The sequence below is a fragment of the Schistocerca serialis genome, chromosome 4 (assembly GCF_023864345.2).
Source record: "Schistocerca serialis cubense isolate TAMUIC-IGC-003099 chromosome 4, iqSchSeri2.2, whole genome shotgun sequence".
NCBI lineage: Eukaryota > Metazoa > Arthropoda > Insecta > Orthoptera > Acrididae > Schistocerca > Schistocerca serialis.
Window position 1 is genome coordinate 493,854,509 of NC_064641.1, and position 16,444 is coordinate 493,870,952.

The 16,444-nt window shown below is 46.1% G+C and overlaps 1 non-coding gene across 1 annotated transcript; it reads right to left on the minus strand.

Moving 5' to 3' along the window:
* Window positions 1-13,805: 13,805 nt before the first annotated feature.
* Trnaa-cgc (transfer RNA alanine (anticodon CGC)) lies at window positions 13,806-13,878 on the minus strand. Its single transcript has one exon. It is a non-coding gene; the product is annotated as a tRNA-Ala (tRNA).
* Window positions 13,879-16,444: the final 2,566 nt, after the last annotated feature.

Consider the following 16,444-nt stretch of genomic DNA (forward strand, 5'->3'; position numbering starts at 1 on the left):
CTCCTCGATATCGGCCTCTTTCCACAATGGTTGGATCCCGAAATCGTGTTCAACGTTCGCTCGAGATGCGAATCCATAGCGAATCACTCTGAAGACTATATCGGGACTCATCTGTGAAAACAACATTGGCCCACTGTTCGACCGCCCAGGTGGCATGTTGATAACTCGATTCTAGACGTTCCCTTCTGTGAAGACGCGTCAGAGGTAGACATGCATCAGGTCTAACGACAATAATGACCACTCTGCCGAAGCCTTCTGCACACCGCTTGCCTCGGTTTAATACTAAGGCGGTACTGTAGTGCCCTTAGAGCCAAATATCGATCCTCTCTTCTGAAATCACACGTGCGGCCCTGTCCTGGTCATCGGGATACAGTTTCGGTCTCTATAAACCGTTGGCACATCCGAGAAACAACAGAACGATTCACATAAACCCATCCGGTCACATCAGTTTGCGACTGTCCTGCTTCCGTTCCTTCTATGGCCCTCCACCGCAGAGAGTTTGGTAGGCATCTTCTCTGTGCCATAATGCATCGTCTGTGACTGTGTACACAGCGGTTGTGGATATGTGACTACCTGGCGGACACTACCTCATTTCATAGGCGACCTGACGTCAATCGCTGGCAAGGTTGTCCGTTGACCAGACTGCCATCTTCCGTGCAGAACAAGATCGGACGGACATCTGGTTGGCATTTTGTATGATTATATCGTGAATCAGACACAGAACGGGAAAATAACAGTTAGTTGCTTTAATTTTGGACACCAGTGTATACTCTGCAAGACACCTCACGGTATGTGGTGAAGTGTACTTCTGGATCCACTGGATGAAACCCCCCCCACCTGTTCCATCGCGAATGGCGCGCGAGAAGATCGAATGTTGATGAAAATCCGTAGGAGTTCTAATTACGCTCATTTTCTCGTCGTGCTCATTACTAGAGACACCTATAAAACGGCAAATACAGGCGCCTAGGTGGATGCCGTGTTCCTAGGTTTCCGGAAGACATTCGATACAATTCCGCACTGCTGGCTAGTGAGCAATTACTTGACGAGCTGTATGACTGGACTGAAGAGCTTCTAGCACACAGAAAACAGAATATCTTTCCGAAGGCAGAAAAGTCTTCAGACCTAAGAGCAATTTGGAGCGCGCCCCAGAGGAGTGTTATAACACCAGTGCTTTTCGCAATACATATATGTAAATGACTTAGCAGAGAACACGGGAAGTTGCATGAGGATTTTCCCAGATGATGCTGCTGTATTAAAAGAAATCGCGACGCTAAAAACAGTAGCGAAATGCACGAAGACCTGCAGCGAATCGATACTTGTTTTCGAGAATGTCATTTGAACTTCATCATAAACAAATGCGAATAGAGAAATAGAAAGACACTTCGTTGTATGATTACACATTTGCGGAACAGTAAGTAAAGCTGTGAGACCGGGCGTGAGTCGTGCTTCGGTAGCTCAGATGGTAGAGCACTTGCTCGCGAAAGGCAAAGGTCCCGAGTTCGAGTCTCGGTCGGGCACACAGTTTTAATCTGCCAGGAAGTTTCAATCATAAATTACTTCCATAAAATATCTAGGAATATGCGTACGGGACTATATGAAATAGAACGACCTCACAAAATTAATCGCGAGTAAGGCAGATGTCAGGCCGATCCCCTCGGATGAGTCCTCAGGAAAAGTAGACTATCAACAAAGGAAGGGGCTTACAGAGCAATCGTTCCACCAGCACTTGAGTGTTGCTCGTCATTGTGGCATCCGTTCTGGATACGACTGACAACGGAAATAGAGAAGATCCAAAGAAGAGCAGCGCGTTTCATTACTGGTTCATCTGCTAGGCGCGAGGGCGTCACGGAGGTGCTCAGCCAACTCTAGAAGCAGACGCTGCGGGAGAGGCCTTCTGCATCACGCTATGGTGAGCTGTTGAAGTTCAAAGAGCGTACGTTCCTAATAAAGGCAAGCAATATAGTGCTTCCTTCTACGTACATCTTACGAAACAACCATCAAGATAAAATTAGGGAGATTCGAGTCTACACGAAGGCTTACCAGCAATCGTTCTTTAAGTAGTTCTTTCGTTCTTTAAGTAGTTCTAAGTTCTAGGGGATTGATGACCTCAGATGTTAAGTCCCATAGTGCTCAGAGCCATTTGAACCATTTTGAACCTACGATGGTGTAAGCTGCGTTTACATGGAATGGATTGAGGTCTCTGGTCCAACTGAAAATTGACTGGAAACTGTTATGTTCGGCTACTTGGAGACCGTTTGCAGCCATTGATGGACTATCCCAAACAACGATGGAATTTTTATGGATGACATTGCGCCATGTCACTGGACCACAATTGTTGCGACTGGTTTGAAGATTATTCTGGACAATTCGATCGAATGATCTGACCACCCAGATCGCCAGACATGAATCCAACCGAACATCTATGGGACAGAATTGAGAGGTCAGTTTGTGCACACAGTCCTATACCGGAAAGACTTCCGCAATTATGGGACGCTTTAGAGATAGCATGGCTCAATATTTCTGTAGATGATTTCCAACAAGTTGTTGAGTCCATAACACGTCAAGTTACTGCATTACGCCGGGCAAGAGGAGATCCGACACGGTATTAGGAGGTATCCTTTGACATCTGTCACCTCAGAGTGTATCCTGAAATCACAGATTACACTATGTGCGCCCTAGGATCGGCGGACGAGCGAGCAGTGAATCTCAGGGGCCACGGTGGGCGATCAGTCTTGGAACAGAGTCGGAGACATCAGCCGTGAGGGAGAAGCACACCATGCCAGCCCGGGAGCCAAGGCCAGACACAGGAGGACGTCTCTCAACCGACCTTACTGGACGTGTCTCTGCGCCCACCACTTGATTTTCCTGCGACGTCTGTCACTGGTTGCTTAGACAGCGCGCGGGGAATTTTAGTTTGTCAGCGTTCCTTTCCGGAGTAAACAGCCTTTTCCTGCTGAGAAGACGATTCGAGCGGACGCGTAAGCCACGAGAGTTAGCACCGAACTACTGGCTGCGGAAATTCACGTGCGTAAAATTTTAAATTATTAATAAATTAGTTCCAGTACTTGCACACCATGACGAAGTTTGGTAGTTCCACCTTGATTTTTTTTGTTTTTCGAGGTGGTAATTGTAACTTTCCTTAGGTTGCCACGAAATATAAATGTTTTTGTGAACTTTTCCTCTCGCCTTCGGGAGAATGGCAATCCGATTAAAATTATTCGTCGGTCAAAACATCAGATCGGTATTCCGTGCCCTTCGAGCAGTGAAACGCAGAAGAGGCCAGCTGTATGCCGGGACCTGGGTTCTCGCAGACGTGTTTACGGCACCGGGCGCATGTTTGCGCTTACGTGTGGACCTGTGGGTGAAGGCCGCGCTCCAGACTAGCGGCAACGGGTGCGAAGGCCGAACTGTTGCTGGCAGTACGACGCCGCCCACGCGCGTTGCGGGACGGCGCGCCACCACCCACGCCGTCCCTCGACAAGTGCATGCGGCCAGGCCAGCGTGAACTGATTTATCACACATCACTTGCTGTTACGGTTGCACGTGTCACTGACAAGGGTTTTACACCCATCATTTACAGACGTTTTAAGTTACTGCAACAATCTTCAGATCTTAAGTCGTCAGATTTGTGGTCAGTTATAGCAGGAAAACCAACTACGATCAGGCAGTATCTCGCTCCTACTGCAACAGGCCACTCTGCGATTAGTAAAGATCTGAAGATGACTGATTTAGACAGAAACCATCATTCGCTACTATAAATACAAATGACCTGTGATTGAAATCTCAAATTTTTCTGAATTCCTCCGGACAATACGAGTTCACTGACTTAATTTATAAGGGGCTATCGAGCAGTTTCCGTTCTAAGGCTGCACTAACCCGTTGCCTGCATATTGCTGCTCATATTCCCGCATCGGAGTCGAGCTGTGTTGCTTATACACTGCAGCAACGTCCTCGAACGAGAACTTTATATATATACATGTGTGTGCGGTGTCTGTTCTTTCGAACATGTCCGAAAGAGCAGACACCACATACATATTGTGTAGTTACGGCGATGATGGCCAAGGATCCCTTCAGCGTAGATGCATACCGATCTCGAACTCTTACGGGAATCGGAGAGATGCCGCGAGTAATGAGGCTAATAAGCAGGGGCACTATATCCCTAGTGCGTGGCGTAAGTTGAGAATCCGGGTCTGAGGGGAAGCGTGCTATGATATCCGCTTGGTTGTGCTGTCCACTGTGTCCTGAGGGCTTAATGGTTCACATGGCTCTGAGCAATATGGGACTTAACATCTGAGGTCATCAGTCCCCTAGAACTGAGAACTACTTAAACCTAACTAATCTAAGGACGTTACACACATCCATTCCCTACGCAGGATTCGAACCTGCGACCGTAGCGGTCGCGCGGTTTCAGATTGAAGCGCCTAGAACCGCTCGGCCACAGCGGCCGTCAATGGCTTAATGGTCAGCACATCTGCCTAGTAAGTAGGAGACCCTGGCTCGAATTCCGATCCGGCACAAATTTTTTAACTTGCCCCATTGATATAAATCAGCGCCACTGGCAGCTAATGTCTTTAATTCCTTTGTGTCTGAAAATTTTCTGATCACTCCTTATAAGTCGCTGGGTAAATATCGGCGATGTTATTTAGTAAAGCAAAGCAACATATACGAATGCGAAAAACGGGTATATCTGTATACATCTGCCCTGTCTCACTCTATTCAAACCATTGCGTCTTAGGGGAGCAGAAAGGAGCCTTCTAAGTGTTGCTTCACACGGGATCCCTCTCACATCGACGAGAATTCTCGACTTCTATCCCAATTATGCCACAACAGCATTAAATATAAGTACAACTGTTTGCAATGTGACGTACAATTCTACAATTCCACGAAATTTGCACTTGTCAGTGGATCGAGATATATATATATATATATATATATATATATATATATATATATGCTGTTAGTTTATGCTTTCGTATTTATCTTAGGAGACCAAATACTTTAACAATGAAATATCGGACACAAGATCATGACTCGCTCGTCCACGTCACAACACATTCAGTCACAGAGAGGAAACGTTGTGTATGGGGGGGGAGGGGGAGGGGGAGGGAGGAGGGGGAGAGAGAGAGGGGGGGGAGATTCGAGGCGAGGGCAACATAAACAACTCTCAAACTAATTCATCATCACTATTTGGTTTGAATACAAATACTCTATACCCTAATACAAATACTCTAGAAAACCTGAAAACAAGGACACCATCTTGAGTCTAGACCAACTCAAATCACTTTCTTACACGGGAAGAATACCTTGTTTGATTATATGTCAGTGAAATTTAACATTTTTGCTTCTCTACAAACGGCAACATAACCCAGGCAGAGCACTCTCGGACCTGGTAAGATTAGGGTCTTGATTTAGTAACTTTTCTACTATTTGCCGGCACTGATTTTGTGACTACATGGTAAAGTTACGCCATGCAAGTACACGCAGTCGGCGGGTCCATTACTTGTGTGACGTCATGTTTTGCACAGATTAGTGCAGACGGATTTATGAAAATAGTTGACGTTTCGGATGCAGCATCAGTCTTTGAAGACTGCAAAAATGACAGAGCGGCAGACACTTAAAGAGGTCTAATACCTCGAGAAAATCTACAAATATTCCTCACCTGCAAGCTCAGTGCGCCCCTGGAGCCTATAATTATGGGTCAGCGCGGATAAGAGAAATGAAATCTGCACGTGCAACACCTTTATTCGCATCATCGAATACTGAAATTTTGTAAACAATTCAAATCGATCGGTAGGCCGGAGATCTGACGCCATGACTACCCCTAGCCTAAATTTTCGTCTGCTTAAGTCGGACAGCGCAACAAACAGAAGCTGGACGAAAAAAAGGCCTACCAAAAACACAACAAATTACCATGCCTAATACACTGTAGGAAAAACGTTACTATTCAAAAGAGCTTCCAATGGTCTCTGAATGGATGAATACCGATCCTACACGGTTTTCAAGTGAATCTCATAACACTTTTTCGGCAAAATAGTGGTAAGCGCAGATAACGATGACGGAGCTGGATAGCATCTCCAGAGCAGACCAGAAAGGCTCAATAATATTGACATCTGGTGACTTTGGTGACCAGTAAAGATGCGACAGTTTATCCCAGTGCTCGCAAAACCAGTCCTTGACGATGCGAGTTGTGTGAACAGGGGCCCTGTGACCTTGGAACACAGCAGTACCATTGTACAACGGGATGGATCCGATCAGCCAAAATGGTGACATAATTCTTGGCAGTACGACCCGGGGGTAACTTCCTTCTTGTCGCTTTAGTACTGTCAGGGTTCACGAATGCGACATACAGTTCTGCAGTGAGTTCTGTAGTTGTCGTCACCTTATTTTTCGTCACAATCCTCTTCAATGACCATCCATCAGCGTCACTCAACACACACGTACACTTTTGTCCTGGTTGTGACTTAGTGGATGAAGTTTTTCCACTTTCCCTGTATGCGGTATAAATCTTTGATACAGCGGCACTTGAAAAACCAAACACTTCGGCTCCCTTGGTTACTGAACCACGTACTATACGACCACCAACAATTTGCCGATATTCGAACCCACGTAACTCCGACATAATGCACCCGCAACTACACAGAACAGTGAATAGGATTTTCATTCTGCCGCGGAGTGTGCGCTGATATGAAACTTCCTGGCAGATTAAAACAGTGTGCCGGACCGAGACTCGAACTCGGGACCTTTGCCTTTCGCCGGCAAGGTCTCGAGTTCGAGTCTCGGTCCGGCAGACAGTTTTAATCTGCCAGTAAGTTTCATATCAGCGCACACTCCGCTGCAGAGGGAAAATCTCAATCTGTAAACATCCCCCAGGCTGTGGCTAAGCCATGTCTCCACAATATCCTTTCTTCCAGGAGTGGCAGTTCTGCAAGGTTAGCTGGAGAGCTTCTGTGAAGTCTGGAAAGTAGGAGACGAGATACTGGCAGAAGTAAAGCTGTGAGGACGGGGCATGAGTCGTGCTTGGGTAGCTCTGATGGTAGAGCACTTGCCTGCAAAAGGCAAAGGTCCCGAGTTCGAGTCTCGGTCCGGCATACAGTTTTAATCTGCCAGGAAGTTTCACACAGAATACTGTTCCCACCATGACTGACACAACATGTGGAGGACATGGCACAGGTGGCGGTCGTGGCTAAAAACAGCAGCGCAACCTGCAGGCTACGATAGCATCTGCATTAATTTTGAAGCATACAATTATTGCGGTGTTTCCATATTTCAGTGCTACCTCTGTAGATGAGACAGAGAAGATGCGAGGAAGAGGGACACGTTTCGTCACTGGATCGTTTAGTCGGCGCGAGAGCGTTAAGGAGATGTTCAACGATCTCCAGTGGCATAAATTAGAAGGGAGACGTTGTGCATAATGGAATGATTTACTGTCGAAATTCTGAGAGCATTTGTGAATGGAGCAAGAAAGGGGGAAATCACAGCGGTAGAAGTGCCCTCCAACACAAACCGTAAAGTGAATTGCGGAGTATAGATCTACACGCAGATGTAGATCGTTCTCATTAGCTTGTTATCTAATCACTTCGACCGCTTCTAATGACCTCGATGTCGACGGGACATTAAATCCTCATCTTCCCCCCTTCCAAATCAGCTGGAGCATTCGACACACAGACCGTTATGGGCGAAGAATTTTATTTGCATTTCTGCGCCCCGTCCCTTGGTACGATTACCAAATCAGGAGGATAACAATGCCCATACCTATTGGAGGAACCAGTTCACCTACAGTGATTTAGGAAAACATTGGAAGAACAGCTAATTTGAGTCCCCACTACCTGCCCACATTACAAGTTTAGTGCCTTTCGCACTGCGCCATTTCGGTCAACAAACAAACACCTCTTCTCCTGCGCAGTACCGTCGCACCAGATAATGGCAAGAGAGTGACTATATCAACAAAGGACTCATCAGCCCGGATTCTTTTCTCCGTACTGCTCCTGTTAAAGAGCAGACACATTCTGAGAGTTAGATGCAAAGTCTGGTACAGCAGTGCGTGAGTCAGAACCACAAGGGAGCTGTCAAGTTACGAGGGTAAACAAAACAGGGAGAAGGAGCGCAGGCCACACGAGGCAGCGTCACGCGACGCTGTGATCGCGCCTGCGATAAGACGCCGGCGCGACAGCTGACGCGGGTCGCACCTGTTTGTGTAAACACGCGCTTGGCAGCCAGCCGCCGAAATGCGGCGCACTATGGAAGCCACCACGTGCAGCCGCCGCGATACAACGGCGCCGTCAGCACTTTGCGCCTGTCACTCTCACACGGCGTGCACCGGCGCGCGGCTCCGGCAAACCCCGCTACACCTCTGACGTCAGCGGCGCCGCCGCCGTCTCGAAAAATCTGCTATAATTGCACAGCTGATTCCACATTGTTGCAATACAGGCAGAACAACACGTGCAGCAAAAGACTGACATCGATAGGAGACGAATGTCGACTTCGAGGACGTTGCAGTCGGAGCACTAGCCCACTTAGACAATACAGAAATAGTTCCAGAATGCACATTACGTCCACATGCTAACACCTTTTTATTGGTCTTTTTCACTGACGCACATGCACATTACCATGAGGGTACATTACCATGAGGGGTGAGGTACACGTACACACGTGGTTTCTGTTTTCATTACGGGGTGGAATAGAGTGTGTCCCGACATGTCAGGCCAATAGATGTTCAATGTGGTGGCCATCATTTGCTGCACACAATTGCAATCTCGGGCGTAATGAATGTCGTCAGTGAAAAAGACCAATAAAAAGGTGTTAGCATGTGGACGTAATGTGCTGTTCCAGTCTCTTCTGTGCCTAATGTCCATGACCGTTCCCTTTGTATCCCTACGTAATTCGGTGCTCTCCGATACACACGATCGAACAGCGGAGGAGTGGTACTCAAGCGTCAACTTTAGGTTACAATATCTCCGGATGTAATGAACATTTTACAATGCAACAAACGACACTGATTACGTATTTGTTTATATGTTCAGATGTGCTAACAAAACTAACGTGGTTCCATTAAAAAAAACGTAGGATTGTGTTAAAAAATATACTTCCGTGCATTTTTTTATGGTTTGTATTAACCAATTACACTAGCCCCTCTCCTCACGTTCGGTCTGTGGAATCGATTCGTCAGTATTTGATGTGGTTTACGAAATATATCCAGCGGTAACGTTAGGTGACTCACCCTGTATATATTGTAACCTGACTTCCTCCACATCATATCGATAAAATAATCGTGAAAATGATCTACGGAACATGACAGAACTATACTAAGCTAATCTACACCACGTCCCAATGTGATACAGCCGTAATGGCGTGTATTTATATGTTTTGACGGCTCCATTAGGACTTTATCACATTAGGACATGATATAGAACAGATCTGAAGATAGTCATTACTGACTGAAACCGGTCATCATCGAAGGACTTTATAGTGTGATCGAAGACTGGAATAAAAAACATCTACTTTCCATCGGCATGCCTTGCAATCACTCCATTCTAACCACAGGGAATTACAAAGTAACCTATTTACCACGAATGTGTTGCTTTGCACGTTATGCCTTGTGCCATCTTTAGTAGAGCATTCTCTTCTACACCAGACAATATTAAAGGATCACTTTTTCGAAACCTCGTAATTCCCACGCTTTGTGGCGTTTAAGCTTGAAATTTGGTTGCTTCGAATCACGTTAAAATTTAGTCCAAAAGCGTGGCGCCCTGCGAGGACGCTTCAAATAGCAGTGCGAAAAAAAAGACCACAGCTAAGAAGTTGATGTGACGTGCAAGGTGGATTAATGATGTCGTATTGGCACCAAATTTCACCACAATTCTACCCAATGCCACCGTAGTCGTGTCACATTATCGAAAGGTAGTCATACCCCTTCTTATCCATATATCACCCCTTCTTTTGACGCCTCCATGATGGGAGTGGCACCTGCCCACCTTCATTTTAAAAATGCACCTCTACAGACAGAATCACTGACGAAGTGTTAGGCGCTTGCAGAGACCGGCAGCACCTTCGAAACCATCATATTCCGGGTGGCATACTATCAGGCGCGAGAGCATAAGTTTAGTGGCGAAAGAGCAGCGGCATGGCCTGCCTACAGGCGCCTGGTACTGGAGTGGCGGGTTTTGCCTTTACAGGTACATTTTTAAGCTGCTCAACAAAGGCGTGGGTGTCCGAACTGGTGTAGGGAGGGGGGGGGGGGGAGGGTCGTCGAGGGGTCCCTTTGCTGTTTTATTCACGCATGTCAATGTCGCATTCCGCATGATTACGCCAAAGGAGGAAACAAAATGCGATTCCCGTAAAAGGAGAAGCACCCTTGGGTGCTTTGGATCACGTAAAAATTTCGCGATTGGTTTTGGATGGTCCCCAGTGCTTCCAAAGCGAACACGAGAGCAAAAATTGCGGACGCAGTGCGCTCAAATCGGTGAAATCATGGTCGATGAGGATGCAGTCCCACAATTTCCTTAGAAAAGGGTTGAAACGCCCGATGGTGTTAGCAGTGTCAAAGGTTGTCAAGAACGTCTTCCTGTGTTCATTGCACTGCGAATTATCGTTTTCGAGCGCGAAATGTGTCGGAATCAACGCCCCTGGGAAACGGGTGGTTTCAGCGAGGCCATTTATGCCACCCCTTGTACTCATGCCAAATCTGAGGGGTGGCATGTCTGGAAAGGTTTTCTCAGCAATTCATAAGGGAAAAAAAATGTTCAAATGTGTGTGAAATCTTATGGGACTTAACTGCTAAGGTCATCTGTCCCTAAGCTTACACACTACTTAACCTAAATTATCCTAAGGACAAACACACACACCCATAGCCGCGGGATGACTCGAACCTCCGCCGGGGCCAGCCACACAGTCCATGACTGCAGCACCTTAGACCGCTCGGCTAATTCGGCGCGGCAATTCATAAGAAAACCGCATGATTTCAGCGCTGGGCGTCGTGGTTCTGATCTTCATAAGAGAGGCGTCAGAAGACACGGTAAAGAGTGGATGTGACGAACTTCCGATAATGTGACATGTCCAAGGTGGCGTGGGCAGAACTGTGATGAAATTTGGCGCCAAGTCCACCATACACGCAACATGAATTCGGAAGGGGTAATGGAACAGTACAGTGAAAGAGTCTGCCGTATGTAGTACCGGACACCAGTAACCACCTTTTCCTGTTATTAATACTCGTATGTCTGTGTTCGTGTTCTTCTCTCATGTCGTAATCTGGACGAATAAATTTGCAATACCTAGATGATATCGTTACAGACCAAGAGTTTTGCTGGTTTTCGGAAGTCACTAATGAAAGCCTTTTTTTCGCATGTGAAGACACCTTGCTCTCTGAAGCGTCTTCGAACCCGACGGTTACGTCGCAGGGTGCAATGCTTTTGAGCCATTACAGAGAAAAGTTGTATGCACTTTTGAGCCAAATTTCAAACTTAAATGGGTGGGAATTACGGGGGTTTCGAAGAAAATATGTTGTCACAGTGTAGTTACAGCATAACAACGTTACATATGAGTACAGTCTTTAGTAGTATTATGATACACAATGCGATAAAATTTGCATGTGGCAGAGAGAGAGAGAAAAAAAAGGATCAATGTACTCTCCAGTACTAGTTTAATCCTTTCATAATTATCTAATCCACCAAGTACTGTAATAACGCAGTATCCGACACTAGGTCACGACATATTCCTCCCAGTCACAACAAATCCAATCACAGAGAGGAGACAGGTGAATATGAGTAATTATCGAAGTTTTTAATCACACTCAATTAGTGTGTTTCAGGTAACCTGTGAAAGGAACTCCACACTATTTGCTGGACCTCAAGAGGGTGTGGAGTACGTATCACGGTTTCGTGAAACAAAATCAGACCTGAAGGGCCATCGAAACTTAAGAACTAAGTACGGAAAAAATCTACCGTCAAGTCCATTAGTTCGTGCTGACAGTGTCAGTATTCGATAAATGGATTAGTGGACGACCAAGTACAGCTGACACTATAAACCAAGACGAAAAGGGCTTGCAGTTAGCATGCTGGCACGAATGTTTGCGGGTGCAAATTTATTACCAGAGTCTGTTCCAATGATGATGCAGTCTTTAAACGCACAGGGAACTGACAACACAGTATGAGGATTTATGGACTAGAAAACACCACTTGACTCTGAAACTTCAGCGAGGCAGTCCGTAGATGGTAAGTACACCGTGCGGTCATGTGTAATCGTATCATTGGTCCGTTTTTCTTTGGCAAGATACCATCAACTGTAAATGTTTACGTGTTCGTTTTAACGGAATGCTGGGTACGACAATCATGATCTTCCACCAACCATCTTTTTTGAAGAAGGTGCACCACCACATTGGGGAGCACATACTTGTGAGTTCCCAAATGAAACATTTCCAAATTAGTGGATTGGAAGGGTTGGCCCAGTTCCTTAGCGATCAAGTCCACCATATATCACATTCCTCCACTTCTTTCTGTGGGGTTACGTTAAAGGCATCGTGTATCGGATAAAACTACAGACCATCACTGATCTCATTCAGAGATATTCCACTGCCACCACCGACGAGGATCTCTTGTAGCTTACATGGCAAGACAGCAAATAGTGTGTTTCAAAACAACAAACACAAAATACTTGTATAATCTTTAGAAGATTCTGAAGTTGGCAGGGGTAAAATACTGGGAGCGAAAGGCTATTTACAATTTGTACAGAAACCAGATGGCAGTTATAAGAGTCCAGGGGCAAGAAAGGGAAGCAGTGATTGGGAAGGGAGTGAGACAGAGTTGTAGCCTATCCTCGATGTTATTCAATCTGTATATTGAGCAAGCAGTAAAGGAAACAAAAGAAAAATTTGGAGTAGAAATTAAAATCCACGGAGAAGAAATAAAAACTTAGAGGTTCGCCGATGACATTGTAATTCTGTCAGAGACAGCAAAGGACCTGGAAGAGCAGCTGAACGGAATGGACAGTGTCTTGAAAGGAAGATATAAGATGAACATCAACAAAAGCAAAACGAGGATAATGGAATGTAGTCAAATTAAGTCGGGTGATGCTGAGGGAATTAGATTAGGAAATGAGACGCTTAAAGTAGTAAATAAGTTTTGCTATTTGGGGAGCAAAATAACTGATGATGGTCGAAGTAGAGAGGATATAAAATGTAGTCTGGCAATGGCAAGGAAGGCGTTTCTGAAGAAGAGACATTTGTTAACATCGAGTATAGATTTAAGTGTCGGGAAGTCGTTTCTGAAAGTATTTGTGTGGAGTGTAGCCATGTATGGAAGTGAAACATGGACGATAAATAGTTTAGACAAGAAGAGAATAGAAGCTTTCGAAATGTGGTGCTACAGAAGAATGCTGAAGATTAGATGGGTAGATCACATAACTAACGAGGAGGTATTGAACAGAATTGGACAGAAGAGAAATTTGTGGCACAACTTGACTAGAAGAAGGGATAGGTTGGTAGGGCATATTCGGAGGCATCAAGGGATCACCAATTTAGTATTGGAGGGCAGCGTGGAGGGTAAAAATCGTAGAGGGAGACCAAGAGATGAATACACAAAGCAGATTCAGAAGGACGTAGGCTGCAGTAGGTACTGGGAGATGAAGAAGCTTGCACAGGAGGAGGAGGAGGAGATTAGTGTTTAACGTCCCGTCGACAACGAGGTCATTAGAGACGGAGCGCAAGCTCGGGTGAGGGAAGGAAGGGGAAGGAAATCGGCTGTGCCCTTTCAAAGGAACCATCCCGGCATTTGCCTGAACCGATTTAGGGAAATCACGGAAAACCTAAATCAGGATGGCCGGAGACGGGATCGAACCGTCGTCCTCCCGAATGCGAGTCCAGTGCGCTAACCACTGCGCCACCTCGCTCGGTGAAGCATGCACAGGATAGGGTAGTATGGAGAGCTGTATCAAACCAGTCTCAGGACTGAAGACCACAACAACAACAACAACAATCTTTAGAGTTTTGTTCCGTTTGTTCCCTTGGCATTTAGTAAACGAAAACAAGAAACATGGGTGTCCATGCCAGCGAAAGGCAGTTCTTATGGCTTATTGCTCAACACAGTCCTATCCGAATCTCTTCTTAATTCCCTATCATACATTATAACCTGTTTCCCATTTGACTGATCCCTAATCCATGGTTTTTTTTTTCCTTATTCCCCCTCCTACACCACCCTCTCTCTTCCCCTTTTCTAATGCTCTTCCGCAGTTCTTGCGGCTGTGAAAAAACTGCGTCCTAGGTAAATTATGTCCAGGCACGTCACATACCCCGACTGCCGAAGCCCAGTCACGCCACTGGTGGGCTGACTGGCCTTGGAACCCCGTCTCACCTTGGACTGTCACCCCGTTCAGATTTCCGTGGCAGCCCTAAAGTCAGTGGTAGATTACTTTCTTCATTAGTGACTACCGAAAACAAGCAAAACTCTTGGTCTGTGACGATATCAGCTAGGTAGCGCAAAATTATTCGTCCAGATTACGAGAGGAGTGAAGAACATGAGCACAGACAAACGAGGGTCGTTCCGCAAATAATGCCTCCTACGTTTGTGGAGACTCTGCATGTCCGCGCCAGATGTTGTTGGTGTAGTGCTAATGCTTGAACCTTCGTCATTCATTTTCTGGTAGTTCCGTTGTTCTGCGGTAATTCGCGCCAGCAGAGGAATGTTCCAAAATGGAGTCTGACATGGACGCGCGTGTAAACCAGCGATGTGTGACTGAATTCCTCACTGCAGAAGAAATTTCGCCGACTGACATTGATAAAGGTGTATGGAGACGATACAATAGACTTGAGCAATGTGCAGCGATGGGTACGGCATTATCAAGGTGGTGATATGGGCGCGCATGACAAGCCAAAGCCCGGTCCACCCCCGCACAGCTGTCATCCTCGCAATGAAGCGCATCTTGATCCACTCATCCGCCCTGATCGACGGGTAACGACCAGAAATTTGTGCGAAACGCTGAGTGTCGGCTGTAATGCCTTCGAAACAATGTTGAAACATCTTGGTTTTCGCAAAGTCTCTGCAAGATGGGACCTGCGGATGCTTACAAAAGAACAAAAAGCTCATCGAATGGAAATTTGTCGGGACCTGCTGGGCCAATATGAAGCTGAAGGTGCCAATTTTCTGAATGGCATCGTCACCGGAAATGAGACGTGGTGTCATCACTACGAGCCGGAATCCAAAAGACAATCCATGGAACGGCGACATGCGAGTTTTCCGTCAAAGAAGAAATTCAAGACAGCCATCTGCAGGCTAAGCGGCGTGCATAGTCCTGCGGGATAGCCAGGGTGTGGTTCTTTTGGATGTCCTAGAGCCTGGAGGAACTGTCAATTCAGCACGCTATAAGACGACACTTACTAAGCTCAAAGCCCGAATTTGCAGTGTAAGGCCAGAAAAGAACAACAACTTTCACCTGCAACATGATAACGCCAGACCCCACACCTGTTTTTGGACCACGCAACTCAATGCAAAATTCGGCTGAACTGTCTTACCACATCCACCGCAGACTCCCGATTTAGCGCCTTCAGACTTCCATCTCTCTGGGCTTCTGAAAGATGGACTACGTGGTGAACATTTTCAAGACTCGTATCCTGTTGTCAAAGCTGTAAGGAAGTTGTTAGTCTCAGCTATCCAATCTTTACAAGCGCGGCATGCAGGCTCTGGTTCAGCGTTGGCAACAGTGCATAAAGAATGGTAGTGACTATGTGGAAAAAATAAAAGTCTGTAGCTGAAATACTGTACTATTTAGCTGTACTGTTGTGATTTATGTATCTCCTGTAGTTTGCATGAATAAAAATAGGAGGCATTACTTTCTGAACGACCCTAGTATTAATAACAGGAAAATGTGATTGCTGGTGTCAGCTACTACAGACTACAGAGTCTTTCAGTGTGCTGCTCCATAGCACCTTCCGAATTGATTGGACCAATATCGGTCAGAGAGCGCGGAGCTATGAAGTGGCTGCCCGAGGTGTGTTACAACGAATACTGTCGTGTGTTTAGACCTGAGATGAAGAATGTATTTCCAACAAGATGGGTCGCAGTTCCAATTCACCACTACTGAGAGGGATTAGGAAGAAACTAGGAAGACCAGGGTATCATGAAAAACAAACTTGGATTCGACATTGTTGGAGAAGGAAACTGGCCCTTTCCTTTTTAACGGAACCATTATGGCATTTACATAAACCGTTTTACATAAGACAGGGAAAACCTAACCGAAAGAGAAGTTGAACCCCCCTCCTTCTGAATGAATGTCCAATGCCTTAAGCACCTCACCACCTCATTTGCTTGCCACGTCCCGGAGACGATTAATCGACCAGGTGACCTCGTGGCCCAGCCACTGAGATCACCAGACTACACATGTCTGAATTTTGTTTCCTTAGGAACACAACAAGTGCCTCATGTATGGAAGCAAAGCGGGCTCGACCCAAAAACTGCCTTCG